The following is a 17,467-nucleotide window of genomic DNA, read 5'->3' on the forward strand; positions in this document are numbered from 1 at the left end:
TACCCTGTCTGTAAATGTCAATTTCATATTAAAAGAGTTATAGACGAATACTACATTTTTACAAGAAAAAATAGCAAATATTACAAAAAAACACAGGTAGAAAGATAAGATATACACATGGGTAAAAAAAACAACATGAATAACGTGTTAAATATTTTGACACAAGGCAGGTTGGATGACCCAGAATCAGAGGGGATAAACTGCAAGAAGTTTACTTGAAGAAATGAAAACAGAATAAAAAACTGAACCCCTCTCACTGTCATGAACTTAAAGACTGAGAGGCCAAACTAGAGGTGCAATAACTGCTGGACAAAGAGCTGTGACGTTCTGCCAGCATCCTGCAGCCAGTTCCCAACTCAAATAACCTGCTGATTGCTGATCTGCCTCAGCTGTGTACTCAACAGGAGGCTTGATGACCTGCTGCCTCTGTGGAGAAAACAAAACAAAAGCAGCAGGCGTACAACATTAACACAAAAGATTAAACCTGAATTAAATGAAGGGAGTTAAACACTCATGGAGGGTGGGATTGAGACAGTGCCCCTCCTCCTAGCGTACCACTAGGTGTCTCGTAAAGAAGATACAACCCTCTTCTCCAGCGACGGACATCAAGCAAGAGCAACACTGTACAGCCAGGAGCAGGAGTGTTGTCGATGATCCAGAGGTTGGTGGGCTTGGCAAAGAAGGGCCAGGGGGACTTTGGACCACTGGCTTCAGCCTTATAGACCTTGGGAGCTTCAGCTGGACCTACTCTTTTCACAGGGAACGGGACAATGAACAGTGAGAGGGGCAGCTTGTAGGACTCAACTTGCAGTGGTAGGTCCTTTGTAGAGCACCACACCAGATGCAACTGATGGATGCCAAGTCTCTCATACTGTCCCCTTGTTTTCAGGAGAGCTGCTCTGGCTTGACACCGTGTGTTGGCGCCACGTCATATATGCTTGGACAGAGCAGGAACATGGTGTTTGGTGGCCATAAAGACACTGGAAGAGCCACCAGAACCATCTACAAGAGAAAGATAGTGTGCAAGTTACCCAGGTGAGTTTTGAGATTCCTTAAATTCTGTGACAAACAGTCTGTTAGGTGGGCCATAGCTAGGGTTTGGCTGCTGGTGCTGAGCTCTTGTATTACCTCTGTGTCCCAAGTCACCATGCAAACAACACAAGATTCTGAGAGGATGGGTTCAGGTGGAGCTTATCTTTGGCTTGCTGATTTAAGAGCTACGCCTGAAGGTAAGCAGAGAGTTCAACCCACAGAAGAACCAATCCCACCTGGCCTATCTGGACTTCAGTCTCTTTGTAGTCTTTATGTATTCAAGGTGTTTGTGGTCAGTCAGTAAAAGGATGCTCAGCCTCTTCTAACAAGTGCCACAATCTCCTTGGGTTCCAGTGTCACTTGATATTGACTGTGTACATCTCCATTAAAAAATGAGTCGTGTTCTGTGCCGGCACATATTTGACAACAGGCAAGGTTAGACAGAAAAGTGTTACATACTGTCGATCATTTCAACCAGCTCAAAGCTAACACAAACACAGACGTGTGACAGTTTCATTATCACACAGCTTGATAGATATCAAGCCTTCATCAATCTGATCTTCCACGTCTCTGCTTGTTTATCTACTCGTTTCAATCATGAATCTCCTAATCCCTTTCTCTTTCCTAGACCTGTTTTCTTTTTCTCTCTGTCTCTCACATCTGACTCCTCTCCTCCCCTTCCAGTCCTTCAGTTTCCCCCTCCCTGTATGTCTTCCTATTCTCATGGCTAGCAGCTCTCTATCTCATTATGCAGATGATGGTGTTGTTTATCTTGCAGGAGGAAGTTGAGCCTCTCGTCTGCAGCTTCCCTGACAGATAATAAAAAAGACTGACTGATACTCATCAATCGCCAACTTGTGCCTGTAAGTTACCTGGGTTTATTTATACACTGCGTGCTGAATAAGGAGAAATTGTCTGTCAATGTATCCTCTGAGATGAAGGAAGTCCACTCTTTAAATCTCAAGGAAAATGGCAACTGATCTTTCATAGTATATTCATATTAATGTGCAGATTCAGAGCTAGAAATAAGAATAAAAAGCTACTTTTTGTACACTCACACTGAACAAATAAAACCCCATATATTGATGTTTTTGGGCAACAGCTCCTGGCGGCACTAAATAAAAAGAGTAATCTGATTCTGCTGATAGTTCTTTAATTTACCGTCACATATTCAGCGACTCCAGTCCAAGCTAACTGACCTCCGTGTCCTCAGCACATCTTATAGCCCTCTTCATTGTCCCTGTTGCTGTGATATTACTGTAGAAAATGAACTTCCTCCATATAAGAGTAAGTATCTAAAAGGTCTAATAGAGTTCAGTCTGTCTGCTTCTTCTGTAAAGTCTCTGTGCCAAGTGTCTGGCTGATTTAATCAAATCACACTCTGGGGTTCTTCACAGTGTAGGTGGGCTGAATAATCACCTCTGGGTGGACAAACAGACTGGACCACTTAGAGAAAAGAAACCTTCACTTTGAAGTAACTTTTGAAAGCACTGCTGTTGAGTTAGGAGTGGAGATCTGAAGCGGTTGTTTTTGTTCCCTAGTCAAAAGTACCGTCCTCTTCTGATGAAGTTAGGATACTTTTTGTGTCAAAGTTCCTGCTCCCATCGAGTTTGAGTGGCAAGAGACTCTGCTGGCTGTTTCGGAACAGGATGCAGAAGTATACATCCACAAGTCTGTTCTTTCATTTTAAAGTGAAAAAGCACAAGGCTTTATAAAATATGGTTAAAACCTGCACCTGTCATCACAAAGAAACATTTCAATTTGACACTGAGCTAGCAGAATAAGCCACTGTGGATGACTAGCGTACTCATGATGATTGTATTTAAAAGGGAGTCGTTAAGTGAGCTGTTGAACTTGTTTCACCCGGAGTCCTTTACTCTCTCAGCTGTCATGGAGTCCTTGCAGTGACATGTAACCAAGCTTTTGAATTATACAGAAAATGTTCCCACATTTCGTTTTTCATAAATTTGCATCAGATTTTATCCCCCTTTCTCCCAAGTTGGTAGCCAATTACACCCAACCTATTATCCAGTAGCAATGGACTACAGATGGAATGTAGCTTTCAGTTAAATCTGGTGAGCCCATCTCTTTGTTCATTGCAAACATTTAATGTAAATGAACATTGTCTTTTTAAACAAACAAACTAAACTAAGTAGCACAGAGGCCTCGCATTGACTAGCTTCCGGTCAGATCAGTCGAATGAAGTGCAGCAACTGGACACAAACCATAGTGTGCAATGCATCAATACCTCTGGAAAGCCGGGGGAGCTCCTGGGATACTCGGAGTCACTTTCCGACCCTCTGGAGGCGTCATAGGCTCATGGAGGAAACGTTAAGGAAGGAGGAAGTCTATTTTAAACTCCTCTGTGTCAACCTGTTAGTGTCATCAAGTCTACTGCACTACACTCGTGGTGAGTGTTTTGGCACATAAAGGATATTTACATCTTGTCTATTTGAAAATGTCCTAGAAATGTGGGAACATAGGGATGACCCCATTTGGTGTTAGCAGATTTTGATAGCTTTGTTAGCTAGTTAGCTAACTAGGCGATGTTAGGCAGAATTTCTGTGATATAAGATTGTGTCAACATTATTTATTTCCACCATTATGCTTTGACTGGTTTGAAGTATAATGAGATCTCAGACCGTCAATGCTCCTTCGTGGCTTCGGTTTATTGTGCAGACATCAACTCAGCTCTGCAACGGTGTTGCACAAAACTCACAGAGAACACTTTGTAGAGCTGATTGTAGTTTGTGAAAACCTCCTGTTTGCTCTTGTCTTGGGAGATGTGAAGACATTAGAGGATCTCGTTACACAGCAGTAGAGAACCAGTGGAGCTCCCCTCTGCTCAGACTCAAAGCCCTACATTTTGTCGCCACTGTAGGGAAAAGATCGGCTGGTAATTATCCAGCCCACCTAGAGTTTATAATCTGAGACGAGCAGTGGAGATGTTTCTCAAGGTGGAGTTTCAAACAGATGAGTAATTGGACAACAGAGTCAGTCTGGCTAATTATGAGCCCACCAACAGTGTCTAGGAGGGAGTAGAGTCCACTTCCACTCCTCTCCTCTTCCATTAATCTGTTGAAGATCTAATGAACACAGCTATTTTCATTCAAGTGTGGGCTCGTTAATGAGAAGATCAGACATCTGACTGAACAGCTCATTACAACCAATTAACATTCAAGAACGTGTTCTGAGGAGCACAAGACTAATCTCACAGGCTAGAGAAGCTTTTTTAACAACAAGAAACAGAAGTTTCTAATATCAAAAATCCAGACACAGCTCTCTCTTCATGTCCTCTATCCCAGGGGTTCCCCTGGGGGGTCGCAAGACACAAATGGTTGGTCGTGAGATGTCTTCCTGAATTTTTATTTTCCTAAAATAGTACCCATTATAGTAAAACATCAACAATTAAAGCCGCAAGCGGCGATGAACGGGCCCTCGCACACCTGCAGCCGCCGCCTACGTGAGCCACTGCCACATGTAAACTGCCGCCTGATATTTTCCACCACATGATGTCAAATCAAGATCTGAGAGTATAAACCGCCTGTGCCCCTTTGGGTGGTGCAAATGTTCCAAGTTTTTGGCAGATTGCCAAGAAAACCTCCAAGCTTGACAGTGTGCCACGCCCACAATTTTTGTCTGAACAGAATTCCTTTAACAATAATTTAATCGTCAATATGTCTGCTATAGACTGTGCCTTGTTTGGACTGAATTGGAGAAAACCCCTAGGAGGAGCTCTCAAATCTTTGCACCCTTATTTGGGCGTCATTCTTCACATTCGAAGCTTTATGTGTGTTTGATGCCCCGCCTTAACGCCTGCCACGCCCACAATTTTAGTCTGAACGGAATTCTTTGAACAGTTTTTAATCGTCAAGGTGTCTACTATAGGTTGCCCTTGGTTTGGACTGAATCGGAGAAATGCCTTCGGAGAAGATAACTAAAGTATGCACCCTTATTTTGACGACATTTTTCATGTTCAAAGCTAGGTGGCACTCTTCCTGTTGAGTTTGGGATATGGGTGCAAGAGGCTTTTTTGTGCGTCCTGATGCCATGAATATGCGTATTGATTTTCAAGCAAGTAGCTCAAAATAACCTCTATGGGAAGGTTTTTTTTAAAACTGTAGGGGGCGCTAGTGAGCACATTTTTTTTAACTTTTTTTGCGAAACCCATAAAATGTTGCAATTTTCCCCAGGCCTGATGAGTGTGTTGGATAAGGTAAAATTACGTGCATTTTAAAGTCACAAAAATCCATTTCCCAACGTTTTTCTTTTTATGCCCCGCCCCAAAGTCTGACACGCCCACAACTTTCGTCTGAACGGAATGCCTTTACTTTGTATTAATCGTCAATGGGTTTACTATAGAATGTGCCTAGTTTGGACTGAATCGGAGAAAAGCTCTAGGAGAAATTAGCAAAATTATGCACCCTTGCAAGGACTCATTTTGGCCCCATTTTTCATGTTCAAAGCTAGGTGGCGCTCTTCCTGCTGAGTTTCGAATATGGGTGCAAGAGGCTTTTTTGTGCGTCCTGATGCCATGAATATGTGGAGTACTTTTCATGCATGTAGCTCAAAAAAACTGTATGCGTAGCATGTTATTTTTACCTCTATGGGGCGCTACTGAGAATTTTTTTGCGAGACCTATAATAACTTGCAATTTTCACCAGACCCGATGAGTGTGCAAAAATATCCGCGCTTTCATTCACGTTCAGGGGTCCAAAAATGCATTTTAAGTGGCAGAAGAAAGAACAATCCTTAGGGTTACAATAGGGCCTTCGCCACCAGCGGTGCTCGGGCCCTAAAAATAGTAGCCAAATTAGCTAAATTTGAAATAAAACCTTGAAAATAGAAAATGTAATGACTTTTCTGCCTTTCTTTGTTGCCAGATGACTCCTAAGTTTAGGGTTAGTGAAAAGTAAATCATCAAAAGCATCAGCAGCAGTAGTTTAATTCATAACAGCACAGGAAACACAGACACTTGCTCATATAGGTAGGCTAATTTTCTGCAGACCAGCTAAATTAAGCCGCATTAAATCACTTTGAGGGAAAGCTGGCGTCGCAAGTCTTTGGCACGATGTTTTTGTGGTCACAGGCTGAAAAGTTTGGAAACCCCTTTATATATCCCTTTTTTCAACTCGGTCTCAGCAGATGTTTATCTAACATGAGTCTGGTCCTGCTGGAGGTTTCTGCCTGTTAAAGGAAGTTTGTCCTTGCCACTGTAACTTGCTAAATGCTGCAAAGTGCTCTGCTCATGGTGGATTAAGATGAGATCAGACTGAGTCCTGTCTGTAAGATGGGACTGGATCTTATCTTGTCTTGATGTGGGGTCACTGTTAATAATAGGAAATAGAGTACGATCTAGACCTGCTCTGTTTTGGAAAGCATCTTGGGATAATCATCATCTATCTTACGTTGGAAGGAGGTCCAAACCATAGACTGTATAAAGGAAGTTGCCATCGTTATGTCACCAAGATTGATCATCTTTCACCTCAAGAAAAAAGAAATAATATAACACTCAATTTTCCCAGCAGCAGTTTGTTAGGGGTAAATCTCAGAACCTAATGACGAGAGGCAATATATGCCTTTGGGTATGGATGCCATTTTTTCAGTAATTCTGATCTAAGCCGGCGATGATGAAAACAACTTCCAGCCAGGGCTTCTTTTTCCTGCTGCATCATAAATGTCATTTCGTGGTCTCATAATCCTCGAAGGTAGCACCAGTTCATCTATTCCAAGTGTCGGTAGGTCTCCAATCAACAGTAGACACACGGTCGCTTCACTCTGGCTTATTTCAGTGGTATGAACCCCAAAGGAAACCTGTTTTCTTGCGATCTACGTACAATGTAAGGGTCTTGATTCACCAGAATAACACCATCATGATAAAAATGCAAGCGTTGTCAGTTCTGTCCTCAAGAGGCGAAGTAAACAACTTTTAAAATGATTGTTTGTTGGACCAAAATTGGATTGATCCTTTCGGATGCTGTCCAGGTAGTCAAGGAATCGAATCGCTGATTGGCTTTTGCAACACAGCATCGAGCAGATTTTTTAGCTTTTGATGTAGAACGGTTGCAAGGAGATATGTGTGTGTAGAGACAAATAAGTCATCGTCAGATTACTGTCAATACTGCAGTGTGTGGTCTGACTGTTTTTTCTGCTGACAACAAAGCCTGCTGGTGCGTGATTGGTCAACACAGCTCGGATTACAAAGGTACAGCAAAAGGGGAACCAGACTTCAGGGTACAGATTCTACATTTTATGTCTTTAAGCAGAAGTAATTTAGACGTGACTGATGACGCAGGAGACTGCTGATAAGAAAGACAAATTTAATGTCTGTAACTGAAATCAAGAGCATTAAATGTGTTCAGAAACTATTTATGGGGCCTTCTTTGCATAACTCTAAAGATTTAATCGACCAAGCATGAACTCTAAATGATCTATGTCTTAAGTCTCTATCTGTTTTGAGTCTTCACCTCCTTATCAGGGGAACTTAAAGCTGGAGACAAAAGATCTTAATTAATAGTCGAGGTCGTCTGGTTTCCATCGTGTGGAAGGCTTGCGCCCTCCTCCTCTCCCCCTCAGCCCTCCACCTCCCTGATAAGAGCGCACAGGGGTGAGAGTGAAAAATCTATTTACTGTTGGATAGCAAGGCTGTAAGGTGGCTCGATGTGATAGCTGATATGTATCAGGAGGAGCTGTGACTCCTCTGTGCGGAGGCAGACAGAAAGGAGAAGCTGGGAACGGATAATCCTTTAAAAGAACGTGTGCTCTGCAGGAAGCCGTGTTTTAAAAGTTGTCCTCAACTGCTGCTGTTATTTCTCCATCACAGATTAGCTCTGTTTCTCCAGGGACTGTTATTTTTCCATTAGAGATTAGACCGGCGTTATCTCTTATTAAGAAGCAGGTTGGAGGAGTCAAGGTGTTCCCAAACCAAGGCTGTGACACTGTAGAGAAATCTGATTTCCACCTTGTTACAGCTTCTTTCTTTTGCTCCGCACTGCCGTCTACCTTCCTCTGTCTTTCTGCTTTCCTAAATCTTCCACCAACCCTTTCGATCTGTTTTCCTGTTGCACGATTTGGTCAATCAGAGACATGTGACATCCATCAATGTGGCACCATGTTGAAGATAAGCACAAAAATATCCACCACTTTTAGCTCCTTGTTGTCAAACTTCGCAGAGAGAGCTTGACGAGCAAAGACAGCAGAAGAAGTTGTGATTCATCGAAAAACCCCTGACTTTTTAAGCCATGTTTTTACTTCTGAGTCGAATCGGTGCCATAGCCCAGTACAGACTCAGAGGCCTTAGCACTCAAAGGAAACGCACCCCTTCAAAATGTAACTAAACCTCAAATTGATGCTGACGGCAAGGCCTGTGATTGGTCCACTTCACGGCATTGTATTCCCTGCATTCACTTCCAGAATCACCATTCACGGCCATTAATTTAATCTCCTCCAATGTTTCCTCTCTATCCTTTACTTTATTTATTTATTATGTAGTTCAATTTTTACTTTTTATTTATCTTATTTTATTTATTTATTTATTTATTATCTAGTTCAAATTTAAGTCACTTTTTATTTATTTATTTTAAGTATATCATCTTATTTTCTTTTAATGTTTTAATATTTTAGTGTTTTATTATCTTAAAAATGTATTTTATTTTGGTGAGTTTAATTTCCTGTGTTGAGTTTTAACATCTTATTTTACCTCCAGTGTTTCCCCATCAAGATATCATGAGATTGTTTCCTCAGTTTGTTCAGCAACGTCTTATTTATTTTTCATTTATTTATTTATTTGATTTGTATTGTTATTAATACGGGTGACCCCAAATAGTCGACTAGTCGACGATTCGTTCTAACGAGCCTTAGTCGACTGCCAATCTCATAGTTGAATATTTGCATATGAAATGTGGATCATTCCATTCAAACCATGGGGGTGCTCAATGTCTAATGTTACATTATTTTCCTGTTTCCCTTAAAAATAGTGTCTCATATATCCTATTTTGATATAAATATAAACTTATTTAATGTAATTCTGAGAACAGCTCTTGAAGTGTTAAATCTCCTTAAAGTGGTAATTAAATCTCCCCTGGTAATTAAAGGTGGACTCTCCCATTTAGCGGGACCTGTGGAGCAGACGTACCTCAGCTGGTCTTTAAATCTTTCTACGTTCATGGTAGCTCAAAATGTCAGGAAATAAAACTTCAATTGATCCTAAAAACTAGTGATGAAGATGAGGAGCAGCTTCATGAAGAGGGCTGTGAGATCAAGGATTACCGGACCACACAAAAACTGTACGGGGCCAAAAGAACCAGGAGGGATACCTAAAGCTGTCTGAAGCCTGAAAAACAATCCACAGCATCCCATCCACCTCCACACCATCAGAGAGGATATTCTCAAAGACAGGATTTACAGTCAACAAAGCAAGGAGCGCACTTCTGCCCGTACACACGATGGTTTTCCTCACGTACAATTTGAAAAGACTCACGCGGACAAAGACTGTTTTAAAAGGTTCTGTTAAGAGATTTAAAAACCCTTTAGCTGGTTCAGGTTTAATTATGAACATTATACAAATGTTTAGTCTTAAGTTGGACAAACTACCCTCCACAGTGCTGCTCTCCTCTGTGTGAACACTGTTTAAATATCTCCTGATTCCTTATTCTATAACGGAGCATTGTTCCATGTTTAACGGATGGTGGCCTTATTTGAGTTTTCTCTCCTTCATCACCTCGTTGTTTTTGCAATATAGATTTAAAAAATCTAAGTTTTATACTTATAATATTCTGTTGTCCCTTTTACTTTAGGCTAGGAGTCTCTTAATTGTAAATGGTTATGTGTAATATTGTCATGCGGTCACCATCATGCAGACTTTGGGTCAATAAGGAAAAACAACAAACATTCAACTATTCGTCGACTATGGGCAAAATCTGATGAATCAGATTCAACTAAGCAAATCCTTAGTTGGGCTCACCCCTAGTTATTACAGTATTTCTGAATTACTAAAACACTAAACCAGGGGTGTCCAAAGTGCGGCCCGGGGGCCAATCGCGGCCCAAGGTCCATTTATTTACAGCCCCAAGCTTCCATCTTAAAATGTGTTATTTCTAGCACATACATTAATCACATTCTGTATCATCTGTACATTTGCAGTTTCTTTCAAGCGCGCACACAAAACTAAAGTCAATCCAGAAATGTCTCAAAAAGCTTCATGGGCTACTCATATAAAGCCAAAGCTCTGGGAATTCTGCAAGACAGCAATTAAGAAGAAACACAAGAACTCTTAAAGTTGACAGGTTTTCAAATTAATGTTTTTATCACAATGTGAGAATGTCAATAAAAGTTCAGAGGACACAAAAGAGGACACAAGACAAGATAAAAATTATGAAATTGTACAGAAAAGGCAAAATTGGTGCATAAAAATTGTTTAGAACACAGGAAAAGAATGATTGTGTTCTTAAAATATTGTCTGCTGGTCAGAAAAGACAATATTTTTCCCACGTTGCCCGACCCTAATGAAAACCATTTTCCTCCAGAAGAAGATAAAGTTTGCTACTAATGTTTACGTGTCTTGTGGAGAACTGAGGACTACCTAGTTACTGATTTATTGAGAAAAAAGTAAAATAATTGGGGTTTTTTATGATTCCTCAGTAGGAGTCGATGGCCCTGAGGTATTCTGACAACATCAAATGTGGCCCTCTTTGAAAAAAGTTTGGACACCCCTGCACTAAACCCTATTGTCTGAACCAAATTCCTTAGCAGCCTGAACCCATGTATTGAATCAGTCACTCTTTTAGCAATACCATCAGCACTTTTCACCTGTTAGACACAACTCCAAACACACTCTCACTCACTAAAACACATGTTGCACTGTGATGCACTGTGATGCACTTGTGTTGCATAATGGTAAACACAGGTAGCAAAAGTGAAACACATTTGAAACACAGGAGTCACAGCTTAAACACAACCACTCAAAACACACTTGTGGTTAATGATGTGAGGAAACCAATACTGTGTAGGACAGTGTCAGTTTTCACCGCGCTAATAAGAGAGTGGTTCAACATCAACCAGGAATTCATCAATGTTTGCCTTCCACTGTATTCCCCTTTCCTGAACCCAGTAGAAGAGTTTCTCTCTTCATGGCGGTGGAAGGTTTATGGCCACCAACCCTACACCAGGGGAAATCTCCTGCAGGCCATGGAACTGGCCTGTGATGACGTAGGTGTGGAGGCATGCCCAGCCTGGATCCGGCACGCCAGGTTGTTTTTTCCCCTGTTGCCTGGCCAGGGGGAATGTGGCCTGTGATGTGAATGAAGTCCTGTGGCCTGACCCAGCACGTAGACCTGATACTGTTGCTGAATGATTGTAGAGTCAGCACTTCAGTTTGATCTTGTGGAGTGGTTGTTTTTATGTACAACACTTTGTGTTACAATTTCATTGTATGAAAAGCACTTTATAAATGTAGTCTGATTGATTGATTGATTGATTGATTGATTGATTGATTGATTGATTGATTGATTGATTGATTGATTGATTGATTGATTGATTGATTGATTGATTGATTGATTGATTGATTGATTGATTGATTGATTGATTGATTGATTGATTGATTGATTGATATTCTTCCCTGTAATCATTGCAGTATGAGTTGCTGTGAAAAAGCGAGCAGAAAAAGGTAGCAGGGCCGGAAACAGGAGTCCCTATTATCAGAGATCACACTGCCCTCAAGCATTTTGGCGGAGTATTGCTTAAGTCTGTGTCAACGCAGAAGTATAAACAAGCCTTTAAAAGCTGAATGTGGTGCTGTGAGAGCTCAAAAAGGAGATTTAATAATGCAAAACCCAAACAGCAGAGATGCAATGAGATTAAAATCGCACCACAAAAAGTCCAAGATACGATATTTATTGCAATAAGAGATGCGCCAGTATTGAATCGACTCAGACCTTCTTCTGCAGCAGTGCCTTATTTGCAGCCTGAATTCATGTAAAGCATCATCTCCCTCTGCTCCACTTTAATACGATATCATTTAGAAAAGATACTGCCAGATGCCCAAACTCCTCTTTCCTCATGTTCACCCCAAATTACTTGAGTTGGGCACTTTGCGCATCACCTCAGCTGAGTCCATCAGCTGAGGTGATGCGCAAAGTGCCCAACTTAGCATCAAGTTGTTAAGATGCTTAAGGAAATTGCCCGTGTTATTAAATCATCTATAATTATCTCAGTGGGCAGCCTTCCTCTGTCCTCTAGGTATCATCTAAACTGTCCCATTACAGCCGAGATCACGAAGCCTCCTTCAGCTAAAGTCTCATTTACCCTGCGACACAACTCCCACTACACACAGCTACAGGCTGACATTTACACAAGCCTCCTGTTTGTTGATATCTCGCACACAGAGATGGTAAAGCTATTTTCTGCTCAGCGGGGGCTTCATTTCATTCCCTCTTAAATTACCCTCTCTGCTTTTCTTTCCTTGTCGCTCTCTTTGCAATCCAATTTCATCAACTTTTCCTTCTTTTTTTTTTTGCACTTTCATTAGATTAAATGGGGGTTTCAAAGAGTCGATGTGAAATGACACTGATATCAGCAGCACTGGCAGCGGTTATTGATCAATTTAGCCTCAATTTGACTTTTACCGAGGTGACAGGCAGAGCGACAAAGCTGCTGGGATCTGTGTGGATCGACAACATTACCGTGACATCTGTTATGTGTTTTGCTGCCCGATAAGTCCCTCGGAAAACAGTTTTATTAAGCCAAGCTGCACAGGAAATAAACTCTGTAAATATGACCACCAATCTCTCAGGTACACACTTTCCCCCTGTTGTGACAGTGGGATTTATATGTCACAGGGGAGTAAAGTGGATTATGGTCGAGTGCTGCTGGAATCATTAGTGTCTCCCAGCCATGCAGACACTTTTAAAGGGCAATGTCTCCACACCGCAACTTAAAGGGTTAAACGTCTGCTAAAAGGAATATGAATTATGTATTTTACAAGTGGATTTATTGGACAGCTCTGTTTTTATTTACTTGTTCGCACATTAGAGCTGACAGCTGCAGTTAAATCCCCACAGGGCTGATATTTGGTTTTAAAGAGCGTCACCATCCTTCTCTTCATTTCTTGTTTCAGAGCACAGACATCATGAAGCCCTCAAAGACTGCAGAGCTTATTAAAACGGGGTGCAAATGAAAATTACTTCAAGTGTAGGAGAACGTATTTAATGCTGTAGGAAGCCAGATATTTAACTGTTTTATCAATAAGTAGAGAGTAACACCAGATAATTGCATTTATCAGGAGGTTGCTTAAAGTCCTTCCAATTCAAACCTCTAAGTCATCTGTTTACATGCGGTATGATATATTCTGAACTGGTGTTTCCATGCTCGATGCACACTTTCTCTTGTCCGATGGATGCAGACAGACATCCTATAAAAGCTAACATGTAGCTTAAATTAAATCCCAATAACAATAGACTTTGTTTGTTGTAGTTTTCACTGCAGCGTATTATCAATATTAAAGTGTTATCTGTGCTTCAAAGGGTAGTAAAATATTTCAAAATCAAAAGGAATCGCTAATATTTTTTTGTTCATCTCATTTGCTATGTTGTGCTGCATTATTTTATTACAGTGTCATTGTAATTTCTAAAAATAGCAATAAATTACACAATGTTCATGTGACTTTATATATATTTTTTATTTTATAAGTTATATTTTTGGGCCTTTTTGCCCTTAAAGCTAGGGTTGGTAGTCTCGGAAAACTAGCATGAATTTAATGTAGCATTTCCTCATGACTCCGTCTGACCCCTCTCCTCCTCCCTCGGAGCTCCTCCAAAACGACGGCCCCCGCTCACAGGTACGAGCGTTGCTGATTCTCGACCATATGATGGTGACCGATTCAAAACCGGTCCTCACCAAAACATTATCATAGTGAAAGTTAAAAACACAAACAAACATGTCTGCTGTTAGTCCTCACAACTGTCATTCTAGCATTATCCAGTTATACTGGTGACACGATATCAGGAGAAAAGTTATAACACATATAAAACTGGAACAGCTCTACTGTTTGTTAAACCTGTTCAGTGTAGTTGTTCTTAATTCCTACAGTGTTGACGGTCAGTGAAGGCATCAGGAGAGGTGTAGAGTGTGCGAGTGGGAGAGAGGAGAGTAGAAGTTCTTCATTCATTCAAACATTGATTGTTGCTTTGTTGGTTGGCGTGATCACGGCCGACAGTGACCGGTTATTAAAGATCAACGTGTTCACGAATCGGCTCATCATCCCTACAGAGTACGGACAGACTCTACAATACAGATACATTTCTGTAGGACTTACTAAATGTCATTAATTCTTCTGCTTGTCAGAGCCCCCGTGGTGAGAGCTTTTTAGACTCTGATCCGGACTACAGTCCTGAGCAAAGCACCTCATCGGGTCAGAGGGGACAGGCCCGAGGTCGAGTGAGAGGGGCAGTCAGTAGAATCAGGGGAAGCAGAGGCAGGAGACGGGGACTAGTGCACGCCGGGGAAATGTACGCCTAGGAGGCGGGCAGAACGGCAGGACGAGATTTGATTGGTTTAAAATTTTGGGAACCCAAAAACGGTGATTGGTTGGTGTTTTCCCAGGTTTACTCCGGCTGTAGATAGCAGCTTTTTTTACCTCTTTTTTAAGAACACATTATGTATTGATTACCATCAGGACATAAAGATCATTTTAACCAGTATAACAAAAAGTGTATCTAAATCTGACTACCAACCCCAGCTTTAATGGATAGGACAGCTGAAGAGAGGCAGGAAATGTGGAGAGCAGAGAGTGGGGGGTAAATGATCGAGCATTAAATGGTCGAGGCTGGAATCAAACCTGGGACCTCTGCGTTGAGGGCTATTAACTAGATGTTTCTTCTTCTCAAAAATAGAAGTCTTGCGTATGTGATCCGGAGGGCTCTGACCTGCCGGATCAGAGACACAGCTGTAACACAACAGAGCGGATCCAGTGGGTGTTACCACATTGACTAGAATAGAAACCTATCAGATCTGGTGCTGTGAGGGATCAGAGATGGACTGGACATGGATCTGGTGGAATTTGTCTGAAAATTAACCGGATGTTGTAAAGTTGTCTCTGTGTCTGACTTCCTGTTCCGCTCGAGCTGCCTTGTCATGTGTTTCTGTTGCAGAGGATCCAGATTGCCGGAGCTGAGTCTGGGCAGAAGTGCCAGTGGATGCACACACATTGACTAGAGTGAAACCACAGCTCGACTGTTGTGGCGAAGCAGGGACGGCCTGAACATGCATCGGGTAGAAGTTCCCTGTTACCACATCTTATTTATAGTTAAAGTTAAGACTGACTGTATTCTACTCTTTAATGCGCCTGCTGCTTTATTTTCACCTCCCATATTTTGTTTCTTCCCTACAGTTTGTAACAATGTTTGTATTTAATTTCCGCTGCATGTTGGGCTGACAGAGAGTTACAGTCAGAATGATTAATCCACGACGCATGGATAATATTCAGGACACTGTCTCAGTGGCTTCAGAGTATCATATCAGGGATAAAAACATCCCCAGCACCACCCACACAATTTCTACATCTAATCAGGTTAATCATCACAGATGTATGATCCTCATTCAGCAGTTTGTTTAACCTAATACTCATACTCATCAGTGAATCCAGTCACAGCTTCCTCTCTTTCTGTTTTGTGTGGAATCAGAGCTGTAATCACTTCCATATTCTGATCCCACCTGGTGGATCCATATTTCCTCCCGTCTGTATCAGCAGCAGGCAGCGAGCCAGTCAGACCGCGTGTGAAAGGTCGACCGTCGATCTGAGTCATTACTCACTTTGTATCAGTGTAACACATCAGTGACGCAGTTTATGCCCCAAGGTCAGAGCACAGTGATGGATTATGAGTTTACCCGGCTTTGAACTGCACGAGACAGAGACAGATTCAGTGAATCAGAGGGAGGCCATTTCCTCCGCAAACTTTTACACTGAAACATCAAAGCGGCCGTATGATGAATGACCACCGTGTCCTCCTGAGTGGGACGATGAAGCACAGTCGCCATCACTTTGAGCATCATGTGAACATATTATTCTTCTGTTTGACATCACTAAGACATAACAAAAGGGCACACACGCCAATGTGGACTCACAAAAATACTCTGAGCGCCTCAGTATGCGGTGGTACTTCTGGTAAATCAAGAGCTCACACCTTGAGAAAAATGAGGACGAAAGCAGAAAAAAATTTATGTGAAGAAATGCAGAAAACATGCAGCTCATAGGGGGGGGGGGGGGGGGGGGGGCAGCTTGTGGTATCCTTATTTATGGAGGTTGCATGCTGAAAAGTTTGGGAACCTCTGAATTAGTTAGAGCACACTGTCTGCTTGCTCTGCGCCTCCTGCTCCTGTTCACTGTGACGAACAAGCCCTCATATAAGACCTATATCGCTCCTGAAAATACAGTGTGTTTTTAGATCTCTCCTGTTAAAAATGAACTTGACCATGTTGGTTTTGTATGTAATGTAGTTCAGTTGTTTGAGCAGGTGCCCCAGTCCTTGTCACAGTGGTCATAGGATCAATTCCCGGCCCTGTCATAGTGCGTGTCATTCCCCTTCTTTCTCCCCTGTGTCCTGTCTCTCTCAAGCTGTCCTATCAAATAAAGGCAAAAAGACTAAATCTAACTCTTCAGTAATTTTTTTCATCATAAATTTAGGTGCAATCCCTGTCATGGTCTTACAATAACTTACGACTTTCTCTTAACTCGAGCAACTTAATATTTATAGAGGGGCTATTGTGCTCATTTTTAGGCTTCGTGTTGTCTCTCTGATAGCTTTGTAGCAGCTTTACATGATTTACAGCTCAAAAACTCTCCACGTATCTCAGGCTGGTCTTTCAAACACCTCATTTCAGCCTCTGTTTGAAACGCTTCATTTCATGTACTGTTTCCTTAAGAACCCTTTCAGCATTCCAGAATCAAGCATTCCAGAACCCAGCTTTCCAGAACCAAGCATTCCAGAACCCAGCATTCCAGAACCAAGCTTTCCAGAACCCAGCATTCCGGAACCAAGCTTTCCAGAACCAAGCATTCCAGAAAAAAACATTCCAGAACCAAGCTTTCCAGAACCCAGCATTCCAGAACCAAGCATTCTGGAAGCCTCCTTCAGTTGTGTTTCATTATTTAAATTGACAAATTTGCCCTTTTAAGGAGATTCACTGACTGGTGATGTCATGATTTAAGCAAATCTTTCATATTGTTCCTCTGACAGCTTCATTGAAGCTTAAATGGTTTACAGCTCAAAAACTCTCCACGTATCTCAGGATGGTGACTTTGAAAAACCAAATTTCAGACCCTTTTTGAAATGCTTCATTTCATGTACTGTCTCTTTAAGAACCCTTTCAGCATTCCAGAATCAAGCATTCCAGAACCCAGCTTTCTAGAACCAAGCATTCCAGAACCCAGCTTTCTAGAACC

At 41.7% G+C, this 17,467-nt stretch overlaps 1 long non-coding RNA gene across 2 annotated transcripts; it reads left to right on the top strand.

Annotated features, from left to right (window-relative positions):
* Window positions 1-438: 438 nt before the first annotated feature.
* LOC117827081 lies at window positions 439-16,251 on the top strand. 2 transcript variants are annotated; one of them, XR_004634145.1, is made up of 5 exons: window positions 439-813; window positions 890-1,035; window positions 1,143-1,229; window positions 1,811-1,895; window positions 15,177-16,251. It is a non-coding gene; the product is annotated as an uncharacterized LOC117827081 (long non-coding RNA). The 2 variants fall into 2 exon arrangements; XR_004634144.1 differs by lacking the exon at window positions 1,143-1,229.
* Window positions 16,252-17,467: the final 1,216 nt, after the last annotated feature.

Source organism: Notolabrus celidotus, chromosome 15 (genome assembly GCF_009762535.1).
Source record: "Notolabrus celidotus isolate fNotCel1 chromosome 15, fNotCel1.pri, whole genome shotgun sequence".
NCBI lineage: Eukaryota > Metazoa > Chordata > Actinopteri > Labriformes > Labridae > Notolabrus > Notolabrus celidotus.